A 17,866-nucleotide genomic window follows, 5' to 3' on the forward strand; every position below is an offset into this window, starting at 1 on the left:
ACAATAAGACATGAGAAATAGTTGAGAAGAGACATGAAGAGAAAAGTTAATAAAGTAATGATAATTACAGGAAATAAAAGAAGTTTGATAAAATAATCGAAAATACCATTAATGAATTATGGTGAATGTTCTCGAAGGAATGGTGAAGCATAAAATAGGGAGGTACGATGTGTTGAACGCTTGCCTAAAAATAGAATACACATAGGGTGGTACCATATGTTGACTAAACATAAAACACCGAAAAGACATGGACTATGTTAGATTAGGACATAAATTTAAATTATGACATTTTCAACTTCCTGTTATATGGATAATTTATCTGTCAAACATTTAACTTTAAGTTCATCAGTGTTTTCATCAGATGTTTTTAAATGTCCACATATATTATGTGTATTATGCCCATGGTATGTCCATCGGACTGGCAGCAGTGAGGAATATTAAGAGCATATGTTTATAAGGTACTATGAATTCATTCTTTCCCCAAAAGAAGCATAAAAATCAAGTATAATTCAAAAGTTATTGCAACAAAAATGTAACTGATAAAATACTCTTTACAAAATACGAGTAAATAAATTCTTGTCTGAGAAACTCAAGTAAAAATAATAATATTCCGAATATTATTACAACTGAAAAGCTGATAATAAAGTAAATAAGAAGAAAGAAAATTCCATTTACGTGAAAATGATTCAAGATCAGCTAGCTATACTTGAGTTCAACAACAATTTTTGGTATAATTTTAACAAATAGAGAAATAAAACTTTATATACAAAGTGATTCAGGAGGAAAGGTAAGTAACTTGGAAACTGATTTTAGAGTTTGAAATAAGAAAAAAAATCAAATAAACAATTTCCAGAAAATGGCTTTGTTATGGCTAGCAAAAAATTTCGCCCATTTTTTTCGCTTCATTTCCGTTCCCCCGTGAAATGAAGAAATGAGGTCATACTGAAATATTTTTGGGCATTAAATAGTGAGATAATTTTCGTGGTTTTTGACTTAAAAAATCTAATAAATAGATCCCAAAACTGTAACTCCCTCTAGTTTTCTTGATATTCAACGTAAAAAAAAAGATTCAGCGACGAAAAATATATTTTTTTATTTTTGAAGTACAGTAGTTTTGTTAAATGACTAATAAATGCATTGATTTTATTATCAAAATCTGTGAAAAATCTAATTTTAAGAAAATTTGTGTAGTAAATTCTATGGAAAACAAAGCTCAAGTTTTATTATTAAAAACAATACTTGACAATAAATTTTTAACCAGTTCATAACAGTTGCTTTTATTAAAATAAATTTAGACCTCTGAAAAATTAGGTTGACAACACTAACTATATGCTTCGAAATTAGTTGTATTTACTTGTCATAAAGTTGTGGTTACGTATTAATAATTAATGTTCTTTACAGAGTTTTGTGTTTATACTCTAATCTGTACCTAATTTTATTAAATGAAATGCGACTTTAAAAAAGTAAACTTCCGTTTTGAATACTTTGTTTTCAGAAATGCCTCGTCTCTTCATTCATACAGAGAGTACTGATATGATATTTGTGTATGGCTTTAGCGATGGAAGTGCTCCAGATGCACTGGAAGAAAATCGACGAAGGTACCTTGGATGAGTAGTTTCAAACTGTAAAATATTTTGTAGAATTTTTAATAATCTTCATGAGAATGGTCCATTTCCCAACGCTTATGTTTCATCTGAAGTTCAACCGGTACATGGTGATGAAAGGAAAAACATTCTTCAGGTGTTACACGATAATCCTACAAAGAGCACGCACGACTCAATTTCCACAAAGTAAAGTATTGAAGAAAATAAATGCTAACGGATGCGTCCTTATCATTTTCAGAAAGTTCGACACTTCTAGCGTAATGGCCATGTCAGACTACTGCAGTTTGGTCAGTGGGTTAACAGTAATTACGACTTAATTCCGTAAATACTATTTTCGGGCAAAGCTACTTTATCCGTAATGGCATAACACATGAAATTCACATTGGTGGTCTTATAACCCACATACTGTAGTTGAATCAAAATTTCCAACAACGTTTTTCGGTGAACGTTTGGTGTAGCATAATCGGTAATTACTTAATAGGCCCTTTCATAATCGAACAATTTGTCGCAGGGAGAAATTACGTGGAATTTTTAAACAATGAATTTCTTACAGGGCTTGAAAATTTCTAACTGGTGAAATGGATTGAAAGGTATTGCACTAACACCGTATTGCTTCGTATTGCTCTCCTTGATTGCACCAACATAATTTACGAATGAAGCAAGAAAATGCGGAAAAGAAAAATGTTTTGGCAAATGGACTGGATTTAGAAGGTCGGTAGGTTGGCCATCTTAATCAATGGATCTCTCTTAGATTATTGTTTGTGCGGATGAATAAAATACGAGAAATGCAAGCAAGAAGTAGACACACGTAATGAACTGATCGCTTTCATTCTCAATGATACTGTCCTCATCAAGGAACGCGAAGATATTTTTAGGTATAATAAAAGTTGAATTTTTTTGTTCAGCCAACTTCAACGCATAAACTTACTCAGAATTAAATTTTTTTACAAGTTTTGATAATAATATTTACGCATTTATTAACAGTTTACCAAAGTTATTGTACTTTAAACCTAAATAAACGTGTTTTTCGTCACCATATTTTTTGTTTTACTTGGATAGAATGAAAATCAAAAAATGAAAGTACTGGAACCTATTTCATTAAATAAGTCAGGACAATAAATATAAAAAACCATGACGTTTATTTAAAGCCTTGTCTAAGGCTCTAAAAATTTCAGTTTGACCTCATTTCACGGGATAACTGAATCCGGGCGAAATCTTTCGTTAGCCGTAACTCGATACTAAAGCGTTTTCAGTCATATGTTTGTATGAACGTTTTTTTCTGATTTCAAGCACTAGAATTAATTCCCAAATTATTTATCTTTTCTCCTGAATCACTCTGTATAAAGTAGAAGTTAAAAAGTATAATTTAATGTTTCATGATTTGAAGTAATAATTACTTGATTAGAGCAGTAAGTTTGAGTAATTCACAATTTATTGGAGTTTTAAGAACACATTAACAGTGGTAGATAAATCTTTTATTTACGACCTGCAAAATGTCTATTAAAGCATTAAAGCTAAAACTGTAGTATAAAAATACTTGCAAAATTTTAATGTAGAGATTGTAGAGATGATGACGACAACCGATTCTTTTATTATCTTGGGATTAGAAAAAGAAAAACATATTAAAAGATAGTAAACTTTAAAAACAAAAAGTAGTTTTCTTGGGTTTATACAACCTATCGTTCAGTGCCATGTGTATCCAAATATTCCTTCTAAGATCCAAATGTTTCATTATCATTAATTAAAAATTCATTTGGCTATAAGTCTGGAACCAATGAAAATAAGTACCAGTTATGATATATCGTTGAAAAGCTCTCAATCAGGGCTTATTACTGCAGTTAAGAAAAATTCTAAAATCCAAATGTTTTGGGATTTTGGGCTTTTTTGGACACTTTTAAGTCAATTGCAATAAAAAAGGCAGGTGCAAAACTAGATGTTACAACAGTTATACAGTTCCAAAATTTCAACATTCTACGGCTAATCGTTTTTGCGTTATACGAGATACATACAGATGTCGTGCCGAAACTAGTTAAAATGGTTGCAGGGGTGGTCAAAATGGATATTTCCATTTAAATCTGAAAACCGAAATTTTTCGCGATAACAATACTTTCTTTACTTCGTTCAAGGAAGTAATGAAACTGTTTCGAATGAAAATTCGCTATGCAAACTACTTCATCTTCACCGCTTTAATACACACCAGATTTGATTTAAAAAAAAAATTAAATGAAGTCTCTTTACTGCACTTTGCGCGAACCGCAGGTCCCGCTGAGTAACTGAGCTAATCTATTTATCCAAATATATATAGTAAATTTCATTGTCACTCCATTTTAACTCGGAATTTCAAAAAATCCTTTTCAAGTGTGCACTCACACCGTAAGCAGAACATGTATACAAATTTTCATCAATTCATCTTCAGTATTTTTTTGATGGGTGTTGATGAATCAGTCAGTTTTTCTTTATATAGGCACAGATAATACGACTAGTTTGGGGAAAAATTGTTTTCAAACTTTGAATTTTGTTAAGAACTGGTGTTGTCTGTATCTCCATTCAGGTTAGACTTGTTTGGTTATACATGGCTCAAGTATAGAGAAGTTTTGGGTATGAAAACGTGGTCTGAATAACGGGTATATATGTAAAGTAACACGTAAACCAATTTATTTCAAAAAGAAATTCTTATTCGTTTTTCTATCAGTTCAATCTTACTTATTTTAAAGATTTTTTGTTCAAAATTATAATAATCAGGAAAATAAATTATCTAATTATAAGTTGAATTGCAGTTTTAGACGCAATCAATCAGTCAGATGTCTGAAGTGGATGTAAAATAATATATTGTAAGAAATGATTAAATCACAACTGTCATCTTTCAATACTGCAGTTTTAATGGAAATGATCTACTTTTAAACAAAACACGAAAATTATTTCACAGATTTCAAAGGGGAATTCTCAAAATTATTATTTCAGTTTGCTTTTGACAAAAATGTGATTATCCTGTATAAACATTGTACAACCAATGAAAATATCCTGCAGTAAAGATTGAATTTTAATAAAAGCTTGATTCATTATTTATCTTTTTAAAGAATTTCTGAACTAATTTATTAAAATTTTGTAAAAGAACTATTATAAAAATACACTTATTAGAAACATAAAATAATAATAACAAATGTTAGGTTAATAACGTTTAGGTTCTTTTTAAAGTATAAATTAATACTTCAGGATGAAAATTCCTGTCATATAATTTATGATGAAAAAACTAGCTACAATAAATTATGCAGTTTGTTTACACGATAGAAGAAAGAGTATATATAAGACTCATCATACCTTCCTAGCTCACTATAACAATGAATTAACTTCTAGCACGCGTTACTAAGGTATACCAGCATATACAATCACACTATACAAACATAATCTCCGTTATATATTAGTTTTGTTTGTTGTTCAATACTAGCAATCTATATAGATTTACATCGGCGTAAAGTAATATTTTCCTAAACAAAATATTATACTTTACCTTATGCTCTGACAGAATAATATACATTCAACCTACAACATTATATATGTTTGTTTAATCTACCAAAGATGATAGGTAAGATATTATTCGGTAGTTAAAGTAAATATTAAGAAGTCAATATTCAGCATACATGCAGATTACTAGTTATACAGCAAGGTTATTTCATACCATAAATAATGATATGAATGTTAGGTTGGGATCTAGACGAGTACAGTCGTGTTTTGATATTACTACGGTTACTTTATTTCATATTTTGTTGTTTTTTCTTAAGCTTTTATTTGTTGTTTTTGTGCTGTTTTATTTATTTTTGTTACGTGTTCGTGTTTTTGTTTTTCTTTTCTTGTTTCGTTCACATCACATCAGTTGGGCTATTTTCGATATCAGTGACTTTGATCACCGTTAGTTTTCGTTTAATAAAAAAATAATTTAACTTTTTTCCATTGTTTCATTTACGTTTCGTCGTTATTTGTTAATTTTTTGACTCGCCTACGGTCACTAAGTCCTGTTTACTTAGTTATCACAGCTGATATATTTATTTATTTCGTTTGTTTAAATTTGAAATATAGACGGTCGTAGGTCGAAATTTATTGCTTACGTTCACTAAGAATAATTTTTAATTTTTTTTTGTCGTTCTTGAACTCATGACAGATTCCGATCGGTCTGGGGGTACGGAACTGCCCATGGAGGAGGGTTTAAATTCAGTTGGGAGGAGGCAGCGGCAGGTCGCGGAGTACTCGAGTCGTCCGGGAGATTCTCTTAGGTGATAGTGAAACTGACAGTGTTACAAGAACTGATCGTGAGGCGCACCGGCGGTCGGTTGCAAGCCAGGTTGAGGCGGGAAACAAGAAAAAAACACAGGTGGATGTATCTAGGCACCGTCAGCAGCGGGATGAAACATTATACATGGAACTCAGTGATAGAAGTGACGACCTCAGCGAATGTGACATGGATTTTCCTCCTTATCGGTTATTTCTGTGCTATCGAGGAGGTAAAGGGGCTACCAATAGGAATGACGTATAAACGAAGGCTGAGGCTCTGCCCCCCCGCCCCTTAAGGAGGGTCATAAAAAGCTACGAGCGGTGAATGTGGGTCCATCTGTGGTTGGTAAGTCTGACCCGGAGTCAAATTCGTCGGATCGGATTTAGTGTGAGGATACAGGGGTGGTCTCTGTTGCGAAGGAAGAGCTATTGACAAGGAAGATGAAGAGCAGGAAATGCATTGCCTTTAACGTAGGTGACCTGCTCAAACACGTTAGGGAGATGAATTAGATGGTTTGAAAGAATATGAAAGACCAAAATCAAAGATTTTCCTCGGAACATGGACGGAATAGCAAGAATAGTGGAGATTTTTCGCGATGTTTTAGAGGAACAGCTCATCGAAGCTAAGATGGTGCTTGTACCACACATCTCAGGAACGGTTGAACTGAGAATGTACAAGACTACACTTCATTCACACTCATACATATCATCCTCATTCATCCTCTGAAGAATTATCTAAACGGTAGTTACCGGAGGCTAAACAGAAAAGAGAAAGATGGTGCTTGTAGTGATTGTGGCGGTGGCAACACAGACACTGGTGGTGATGGAGCCGGCCTCCACCCAGACGGAAAAAGACAGCTTCAACATGAGGACTATTGATTGCATGGAGGTGCGGAAAGCACTACATAGCGGGGTGGACGATGGTGACCTACACCGGCTGGTCCGCCAGCGGTGGCCAAAAAACGGGTTCACGTCCACCGAAGTGGTTGAGGATGTCAGTGATATCGAGTGGATTGTATAAGTGATAAATCTGGCAAGGAGCGGAATATTGGAACAACTCACGGTTATTCGAGGAGAATGTCTTGAGTGAGGTTGATGCTTCACTCGGGCACGCTGCGGGTGGTTCAAGTGACTGTTGATAGTATCCGCGCCATGGACATGACTGACGGGGTAGTAGCTGGGACAAGTTATGTTGTGGCAGTGGACTCCTCTAAAGGCAAGGAACGTGCCTTTAGTGGAGTCAGTCATCTAGTGGAGTCAGTCCAGTTAGTACTGGCCGAGGATGCCATAGTTTGTTTCTGAGGGCCAAAAATGAGAGTGGGGCACTTCCTTACCGGGTGGTCGAGTAAATGGCGTGGAGATACTCCAGTAAGCTCCAATTATATATGGATGTCATCGATTGGTGATGCGGGGAGTCGAGCCCCGGTGAAGAAGACTGTGGGGCACTCAACCGCGGCGGTAGTGGTGAGGCGGCAGATCGGTCGTACGCGGACCTTCTCCGCACAGTAAGGGACAGCATCGCCGGGAGAGGCGGACATTCTTTCAGTACGCATGAGTCAGGGAGAGAAGGGGTCCATGTATCTGCTGCGCCCATCTGCTTCCTGTCATAAGAGAACAGCTTGGCAGGCTGTTCTCGGGGTGCCTTAGCGGGGGTTGCTTTCCGACTTGCTGGAAAGTGGATTTGGTGAGGGTGCTCTTCCGATCAAGGTCGGAAGAGGTTGGATCCGAGTGAGGTCAAACGGTATCGACCCAGCCTCTTGCCGGTAATCGGTAAGTTGCTTGAAAGGCTGGTTGTGGAACGGCTCTGGGAAAACATCGATATGAACGGTTTTCTAAATCGAGGTCATTACGGCTTCATGAAAGTGGTTGGTTTGCATCTTATGTCCTCTTGCCGAGCTGGAAAGTGCTGACTGTATATATTTATTGACATAGAGGCAGCAATTCCTTCTTTGTGTTAGAGTTCTGTTCTCTATGATTTAGAACGCTGCAATGTTTCCGTAGCCTAGCAGGCCGTGGTACGTGACAATTTGTATAACCGTACGGCTCTGTTTAAGTATGCGCACCTATCGGTGGAAGAATCCGTCACCAGGGGAAGCTGGCAGGGTTCCGTTCTTGGTCCCTTGCTGTGCAACCTGGTATTTGCTGGATTTCTAGGACTGGCATTCCCAGAACGGGTCATGGTCCAGGCTTTCGCCGATGATTATCTCCTGTAAGTTCGTGGTAATTCACGACCATAGCTAGAAGACCAGGCGCAGGCGACTTTGACAACAGCAGAAGGCTGGATGGACATTCCAAATTTAATGATTTCTGTGCACAAGAAGTGCATGTTTCTCAAGGCTGCAGACAAATGATCGTACAGTCGTTACCCTCATATTAAGTAAAAAGGCTGTGTAATCATCCGAGTTATAGTTCATAAGTACCTAGGCGTTTCGTTTGATGAGAAGTTGCTGTTTAGCAACCACATTAGGCAAGTAGCGGCGGACGCCTTCTCTGTGATGCTCAATCTTAGGAGGAGTGCTCGGGTGGATTACGGGCTGTCGGGCCATCATTTGTACATGGTGTACCGAAGTGTCTTCAAAAGTATGGTCACTTATGCTGCGTCCGTTTGGGCGCATAGGTTGGAAAGAAATCGAGCATTTATTCAAAATTTAAGAAGTGCCCTGCGCAGAGCCTTAATCGTATGCAACGTGTTTAAAACAACCTCTTACGAGGCTACCACCATATATGGAAAGTCTCTCCCAATCGATTTTGTGGTGAAAGTTCGGGCGGCCTTGTGGAAATTGCGAAGAGATAGGGAGGCTGAGGTATTTGGGATGCGGTTTCGAGCCGGGCCTTTACCGGAGCGGAACTGTGATCGCAATGCTCCGGTTCTAAATTTCGAACAGTTGCCCATCTCCTGCCTGCGGAAGAGGCTTTACAGCCTCATGGTAAAGTATTGCAGCAGCAATGGCACGCTATGACTAAGGTCCTTATATAGGTTTACTAAACTTGGGGGATGGTACGCCTCTAGTTCGTTTTTAGGGGCAACAGGAGCCCAAGTGCTCACCAACCACGCAAATTTGAACCAATATTTGTTTCGGTTCCACCTGGCAGCTGATAAGATGTACGTCTGCTGGGTGGTCCAGTCGAACGAACACATGATTTTCAACTGCCCAGCTCTTGGGGGGGTCAAAACTCAGGCCACCCTGGAACTTAGAGGTCAACGGGAAAATTGGCCACTAATAAGTGGCGGTCAATGTGTTGTGAACCGCATTATCGGACCGTGTGGGAATTGCTTGATGCCGTTGCTTTTTTCAACCGGCATCAGTAGTTTAAGAGATATAAGACTTCTACCGCTTGCTGTAGGAAGCTACCCTCGAGAAGTAGCTGGCCATCGGTCAAATATAGCTCCAAGCGCTGTAATATGGTGGACAGGTACTTGCTGACATTCAGCGACCTGTGGCGTGGCAGGAAATTGATGTCCTTGACGGAATAAATTTTAATTTATTGACAAGTCATATATTTTAGTATGTAGACGGGATATGCCTACCCATTTTACTAATATGTGCAATACTTCATATTCCTTCTAGACGAAGTGTTAATTAAACCAAGATAGGTGATTTATCTTCACATGTTCCACTTTAGTTACTGGATAGAAACTCAAGATTTTTCTTGATATTTCACAATGAAAAAGTATGTGCAAAGAGAAGTAGAAAATGTACAAAATTAAAATTATTAGGAGGAAATGGAGAGAAGATGAGAATGAGAAAAGAAGAGAGGATAACATTGAAAAATAGTTGAAAGGAAAAATTGTGATGGCTATAACACGGATAAGGAGTTGATTAGAATGGAAGTTTAAAACACACAACTTTTTAGCATAAAGATTTAAATCAATAATGACCTAATGTCCTACTTTACGGAAGTTTTTTTTTTTTTTTTTATAAATCATGTAACCTAAATTCATTTACGTGGATAAAACTAATTTGAGTGTAAAAGTTGTACGTAGCAACTCTTATGATCAAGAGAAACGAAAAGAAAGTTATCGAGAAATGGAAATATTAATCAGTTTCCTTCATCCTATGAGACCATAAACCACCTCAACGTTCAAGAAACCTTTTTTATAAGGTTTCATTAATATATATATATATATATATATATAATTATATGATTGAAAGAATAGAGAAAAAAAACGTAAAGTGAATTATTTCATGTTTTTGCCCATAAAGAACCCTGCTTGATATTTACTCTAACCGACGTTTCTCTGAAATCTATCTATTAAGGAAAGCATGACGATAAATCAGAAAAAGAAACAAAAACCTTTTAATAAAATTTTCCTGGATAAAAATACCTTATCGTGAGCTACTTATATAAATCATCTTAAATCACTCAAACAACATTTTTTACTTCATTTATTTCATCTTAAATTATTAATTTCTCATTTTTATCTTTATTTATTTCAACATTTTGTACTTTGACTATACTCATGTGTGTACCAAAATAATGTTTTTTTCAAACATTGTTTAGTAGTAAACAAATGAACATGATCTAGTATAATTTTATTTAGTTTTAAAAGTAAAATAACGAATCAAAACCCTACTAAAAGCAACAATATATATATGTACGCGTGTGTATGTTTGTTTGTTTGCATGTGTGTGTGAACTCTATTACATAATTTTGTAACATTGAGGTCTGCCTAAAGGACCTTAAAAATTTAATAATATTGGAATAAAACGGTAAAATTTGTTTTATAACCGTATCATTCTCAATTCCAAATACTTTGTGCTTGAATATAAATTGAACTGATACTATTGGACAGTCTTCTACATTGGACAAAAATGACGCAATTTCAAACAAACTTAAAAGAACATGTTAAAAGGGTTAAAAATTTCTTAATATAATATTTACTCAACCTACTAAAGTTGTTTGGAAAGTTTTCAACCTGACACAGCAATGGCTTCCTTTTCCCAAACCCGAAGAAATGGCTTACTGAACGAATATTCATTTAAAATGATTATGTAAAAGCTGAAACAACCATTTATATTTCAAAGTTTATCAAATTTCTTAATGAGCGTATTAAAAAGATGGAAATCGATTGGTCTAAATGTGTCAGGTTACAAGGTGACTAGGTTGAAATAAAATAAATTTCCGGCAACCCTTGTCTTTTATTTGTCAGGCCGGGAAATTACTCGAACATGCAAAAACAGTAGCTAAAAACAGAATTTCACAACTGTATTCTTTTCAAATGTATAAAAGTTATCAACCATTTATACAATGATACAGTGTTTTATTTGTCTGCGAATTGTACAGTGTTCTTTTGTGTTCAAATTATAACTCTGTTAAAGGGTTCTACAAAGCGGAAGATTATCCATATTTTCATTAATAATATAGGCTTCCTAGCGAGCCTTTGTACTTTGGTAATCAAGAAATTCTATACATGAGGATTTATGTGTAATTATTTCATCTCAGTAATGACAGTGATATCTAAGTTAGTACATTTACGAAGGCAACGTCATTATTCCGAAATGAATAGATAAAAATAACTCTGGTATGAATGATCATAGGTCTACACGATAACTTTTAAATCAATTTGGTTGTGGTCGATTAGGAAGTCTGTTTGTTTGTACATATCACAGTTATCTTGTTAAATTCTAGAAGGCCTAACAATTCGAACTTTACTAGAAAACCTTCATAGAAGAAAACAACCAATTCAAAAATAATTCATAAATAAATATAGAATTGTAATCTTCTTAAATCTATTTTATATTATTTAAAATTCACTGAAGACGAGGGTTATTGTTGTTGACCGATATGGTTTTGTGACTACCTTATTTAGTAGATGAAAATAAATTTGGGAATTCTTAGATAGCGATAGAGTTTTGATTTGGAATAAATATGTCTTCCTAAATGTTCCACAGGAGGCACTCCCAGAAAAAGTAAATAAATATTCCATAGAAGCTAGTTTAGCTCATCTGGAATGTTCAATAAAAATTTATGTTGAATGGGTATAAAAGACTTCGAATTTCGAACTGTTCTAAAGATTATTAATATGCTACTCAAAAATATTATTAGTTTACTCGTGGTGGTTTGAATACTGATGTGTAATAAAGACCTACTACGTTGTCTGAAAGTGTGTGTTAAGTAACGTTTTAAGGTTTTATTTATCCTAAACTGCTCTTTCGACCGTTAGGAACTAGTGTAAAATTTTTAACTAGTTTAATAATCCTTATAAGATGGGGAGAAGAAAACTAAGTAGAAAAAATTTCTTTTAAAAGTGTCTCGAAATTAAAAATATACATTATGTCTTTTTAATTAAATTATTAGTTCATAAATTCTAACTTTTTCCATACTGGATGGACGCACGGAACAAAATGTACCGTAATTTTTACTTTTAATTCTCTTTCATTCTTTGTTTATAATTGTGAAGATTAAAAAATATTTTAAGTAAGAATAACATGAGTTACTACTGCATTTATGAAGAAATAATAATTGTTTTGTAGTCGATATTTGTGGCAAAGGTTACGTGTCACTTTTAAGATTGTACATCACCAGAATTTGTATTTGACATACGGATATGCAACAGTCTATTCAGCTCGGTGAAGAAGGTAACAGGAAACTATATCATTTCTCACTTTCCTTAGAAAGCCTGTTACGTGATGATTTTATCTGTGAGAGTGTCTACGCTACTTTCTGAAGTTATAATTTGTTATGCCAAGTCGCTATAAATCGTTTTGTTAAGAAACCAGACACGTATTCATTCTGAGTATTGAAATATTTTAAAGAAAAACAATGTTCCTGCAAGAAAGACGAACAAACTTTTTTGGCCAGTAGGTTAAATACAAATATATTTTTTAGGTAGAAGAAATACATCTGTTTCCTACGGTAAAAAGTACATAATTTTAATAACATAAATGATAATAATAATAATAATTTACCTAAATCTGTGGTAAATTAAATTTACCGTAAATATGTATATTTTACTTTTAAATTTTATACAGTTCAGTTATTGTTTTCTTCCTTTTGTTTTCTTTCCTTGCAAAAACAATCAAGATTTGTTTTAATGGAAAGAGATTAATAATGAATAAATTTTCATTATAAAATAATTGATACGGGAACCAGAAATTTCTGAAATTCAGGTAGAAAAATCAGGGTTTCTAACCCAGGTTTTACTGAATATTTCATAATCAATCAATTAAAATGTTATATTTAGTGATATGTACAACGTTTTTAAAGTTTATATTTTGCTAGCGATAAATATTTAACTTTAGAAAATAAAGTAACAAACCACATTGCAAAACGCAACACAACATGAATAATATTTTTTCATCATTATATTGTTAAGAAATTATAATAATTCTTAATTTTGTTCGTATCATTTTAAAAAAAAAATATATAATTTCATTGAAAGAAAAATAAATGTAAAAAATGATTATAACAGAAGAGGATGACACATATTTTTGAAATTTCCCTATATTTGAAAATTAGTGGAATATTGTCTTAATTTAATGTTCCATTAAAAACGGTTAGCCGATTAGTGAAGAAGATATACAGAGAAAAAATTAATTTTACAAGTATATACTCAGATAAAAATATTTATCCAGTAAAATAATTAAAATATGTACAAAAAGGCATAAATTAGTAGGTAAAATAAACTTTCCACCACCAAGATTGCAGATAACTGAAGATTACTTATTAAAATGTTGATTAACTGTGTGAAGGTAGGATGACAGTTTAATTTAAATAACCACTGTTCGTTAATTTTTTTAATTATATTGCGTGTGATTTACTATTAATTTTATATAAATATATTCAAGGTAAGTAAATAGTATAAAATAATCTGCAAAATATTCTTTTAAATTTAAAAATTGATACGAACTGGAAGCAGTTTATTTAAATAAATACAAAAATATAAACGCTTCAAAAATTATTTTAGCTAAAATATTCATTAAAACATTTTTCACTAACTTCCGTAAGATATAGTTTCAATATTTTTAATTATCTTTTTTATAACTTTATAAAAATCGAATTAATATTATGCCAGCTACATACTTTAATATTATGTATAAAAATATGAAAACGTAATCTTTGTCAAAAATTACTTTCTTACATTTTAATGAGTACCTTGTCAATGTTTTTTTCTGAAACGTAAAAGAAAATTGAATACACTATAAATTAATTAATATATCGTATAATCGATTTGTAGAGATCATACATTTTCAAAGATCTTTACAAAGAATTAATGCTACTCTCCAAATTTAAAATATATTTCTTTCAATGGAATGTAACAATTTAACGCGATATTTTAAAATTTCATATATTTTAATTAAAAAGTTGTTTGATAAAAAACGTATAATTACGTATTGAGGTTTGGATTGCATAACTCCGGAATTTTTTCACTAAAAATATTTTTTAGCTCCTGTGGAATTACAAAAATAAATAAATAAAAAATTAAAATTGCTTTTTGAAATCGAACCAAATTTATTCTTTACGGACATTTTTCTAAATTTACATCATAACGTTTTCAAATTTTCTTTCAACCCCCAACTTATGCGTCCTGCAACTCCATAGTTTATTTAAAAATTAAACCTTTTTACAGGTCAGATTTAGAAGCACGTAAAATATCTGCAGTATTTACGAAAAAAAATAAAAACGTATACTAAAATAATAGGTTAATTTTAATCATAATATATGATTTTATTCTATAAAATAGTATACAAATATCTATGTTTTCAAGACTGTTTTGAAGTATTTAGAGTCTGTTTGTTTAAAGCTAAGCTCCATTTGTCCGAGTGGTAGCGACTCGGAGAGTCTCTTTCATCTCTCTTTCATCCAGAGATCCCGGGTTCGAATCCCGGTCAGGCATGGCATTGTCACACACGTTAAAAATCATTCATCTCATCCTCCGAAGCAGTACCTAATGGTGGTTAAATAACAAAAAAGAAAAAAGAAAAGACGCTCTATTAGTCAAATTCAGAAATTTTACGGAAAAAGTAGATTAGTTTACTATAACTGGTACTTTAGTTTTTGATGAAATTGTTCTGTGTGATGATTTTATTTATTTGCTGTTACTACATTGTGTCCAGCTTTTATAAATTTATAAGTATTTTTTTTCTAATTCGTTGTATACGTATATTTGTGCAATCATACTTTTTATTTTGGTTACATTAGATTTTTTTATTTTATTTATTAATAGAAACAATCAATGACTGTGATTGCATCTATTGATAAGTGATAGGTATTTCAAAAATTTTTGTCAGTAAACAATTGGGTTTGGCAATATATTTTTTTAATAAGTTGAAGAATTACTAAAAAACTGACTAAGCAATTACCACGAATATTTTTAATGCATAATAATCAGAATATTTTTTCCAATCCCACGTGTGACAATACGCAAGAAAATATCCAAAAGAAACAAAATTGAAAATTTAGATGTGCTTTTATTAAAACAGAAACGAAAACTGTTAGCAAATCGTGAAATAAATAATAAAATCAAACGCTTGAAAAGAGGATTAATGTTGTTCAGGTGTAGTAGAATTATGTTATAAAATTATTCATATATAGTAACATGAAAACTACATTAAAAACAATTCAGGAGAAATAATCATAAAAATACTAAACAATGAAAATAATCATTCGTAAAAGAAAAAAGACAAATACTGTTGCAATTATAAAAATAAGTAAGCATTTTTAGAACAAATTTTCTAATTAAAGAAAAAAACTATCTTTCTTCTTCTCTTCTAATAAATTATTTAGTGTAAAACGTTCAAAATAAAAATTGAAGCAGTAAATTACCGAATAATATTAGGTCAATGTAATATTGTATTTTGCTCACTCTGTTACTTGCTAAATGTATTTTAATCTAATAAATTGAATATAACAAAATTTTCCTTAAAATTAATCGCTAACATGATAATTAAAATTAAAGTATGTGTAATAATTCCCCTTTTTAAAAAATTATTATTTTATTAATTGTAATGAGACATTAAAAATCATGAAAATGAGGTTTGGAAAGCTGGTAAAGTATTTCTGAAAGAGTGAGATCTCTTGATGTTTACAAAAATTTAAAAATCTTACAGTTATACCGGATTCTTACTCGGTTTCAAGATAAGAAAATAAATAACATGAAAATCAATTCTAAAATAAACTTTTTGAAAGATTTCATCATTGAAAAGTTTTAACTTATCATAATTAGATATGATAGCATTTGAAGAGAATATAACATCGAAATCAGTGTTAATAGAGTATGATACTGTAGAAATAGTGTAAGATAATAATTATATATATATATATATATATATATATATATATATATATATATATATATATATATATATATATATAAATATATCTACATTGTATGTAGATATAAACAACTAACAATATTTTCCTTGAATTATTTTCAAATTCTTCCGGTTCTCACGCGCGTAACATGGTAGTCCTCATTAAGTTGTCTTGTGGACTTAGTAGATCCCTCAGCTTTGTTGACAAAAATTACCTAGGGCTGCTTCAAGGTTTGGCTAGCTTCACGCTTGTTCCGCACTACTTCGGTATAACGCCACGGTTACGCTGGAGGTGGAACAGGTTTCTGTACTATTTTGACGTCCATGGGCCCGGAGGCCAACTTTTCAAAGCCTTCTGCTAAAGCAAAAAGAACTCCTCTGACATGCTTGAGCCTGGGCAAAATTCTACCCGTCACCCTTGCACTGACGCTGCGGGGCCCTTATACAAAATTTAACAGATTGTCTATACCCTTCTGGGCTTCATGCAGAAGCTGGACAGAACTACTAGGTCTGCTTTGAGCTGCTCGAAACTCTTCGAACAATAGGTCGCCTCTTTCTTCCCGGGTGGATGTCCCTACATCCATCTCCGAGTCCTCACCATCTGAGTAACAGGAGGTGGACGGAAGAATCTCCGCCCTCCTGTTCCGCCCTTCTCTTTCGCTTTTGCTATCATGTCATCCTCTATCATGGCCAGAGTAACCACAGTCTTGCTAACCTGCCTATTTGACATTTCTCGCTGTCTTCCTTCTACTAGAAATTTGGGCAAGCCCAAAAATGCAACGACTACCTGCAGCGGGCTACGGACTGCTGGAGACCTTCCATATTCTCTTTTGTCTCTTTCCTCCTCATGGCCGCTTCTGGATCGGTTCGCGAAACACATGTTACGGCTCTAGACCTATAAAGAACGCAAGTAGGACTAAGAGTATTCTCTTGCTTATGAGAGGAACCTACGACCAGCAGTTGTTGCCACCTCTTCCCTTTTTTTCTTTCTTTTTCCTGTTTAGCCTCCGGTAACTACCGTTTAGATAATACTTCAGAGGATGAATGAGGATGATATGTATGAGTGTGAATGAAGTGTAGTCGTATACATTCTCAGTTCGACCACTCCTGAGATGTGTGGTTAATTGAAACCCAACCACCAAAGAACATCGGTATCCACGATCTAGTATTCAAGTCCGTGTAAAAATAGCTGGCTTTACTAGGACTTGAACGCTGGAACTCTCGACTTCCAAATCAGCTGATTTGGGAAGACGCGTTCACCACTAGACCAACCCGATGGGTTGCCACCTCTTCCCTGCGGTGAGACGGGTGCACGTCGCATAAATACGCCAAAAGATCTGTTCGAGGGACAAATAAGTTTAGACACAATGACGCTAACCTACAGTCCCAGTATAAAAACCAGGAAATCTCGATACTAGCGGAAGGTACACACTCGACCGACTAGCTCATACAGTATTGAAAATCAACTCATTACCACAGTAATCTCTGGTCGCTTAAGAGGAACCAGAGATTTATAAACCCACACGCCCAGAACTGGCAGTAGCTCAAAAAACTGGTTGGATATACATATATATATATATATATAAATATATTATATATATATTGATTAAATACTTATTAAACCACCTAGCCGGGTTGACACAGGGTTCAAACCTTGGATAATAGTTAACTGTTCACGACATAAACATAAGTTTGTAAAGAGAAGCAAGTGAATCTTTTTTGTTATTATGTTTTTCTTCA

The sequence above is a fragment of the Lycorma delicatula genome, chromosome 1, assembly GCF_047948215.1.
Source record: "Lycorma delicatula isolate Av1 chromosome 1, ASM4794821v1, whole genome shotgun sequence".
In the NCBI taxonomy this organism is placed as follows: domain Eukaryota; kingdom Metazoa; phylum Arthropoda; class Insecta; order Hemiptera; family Fulgoridae; genus Lycorma; species Lycorma delicatula.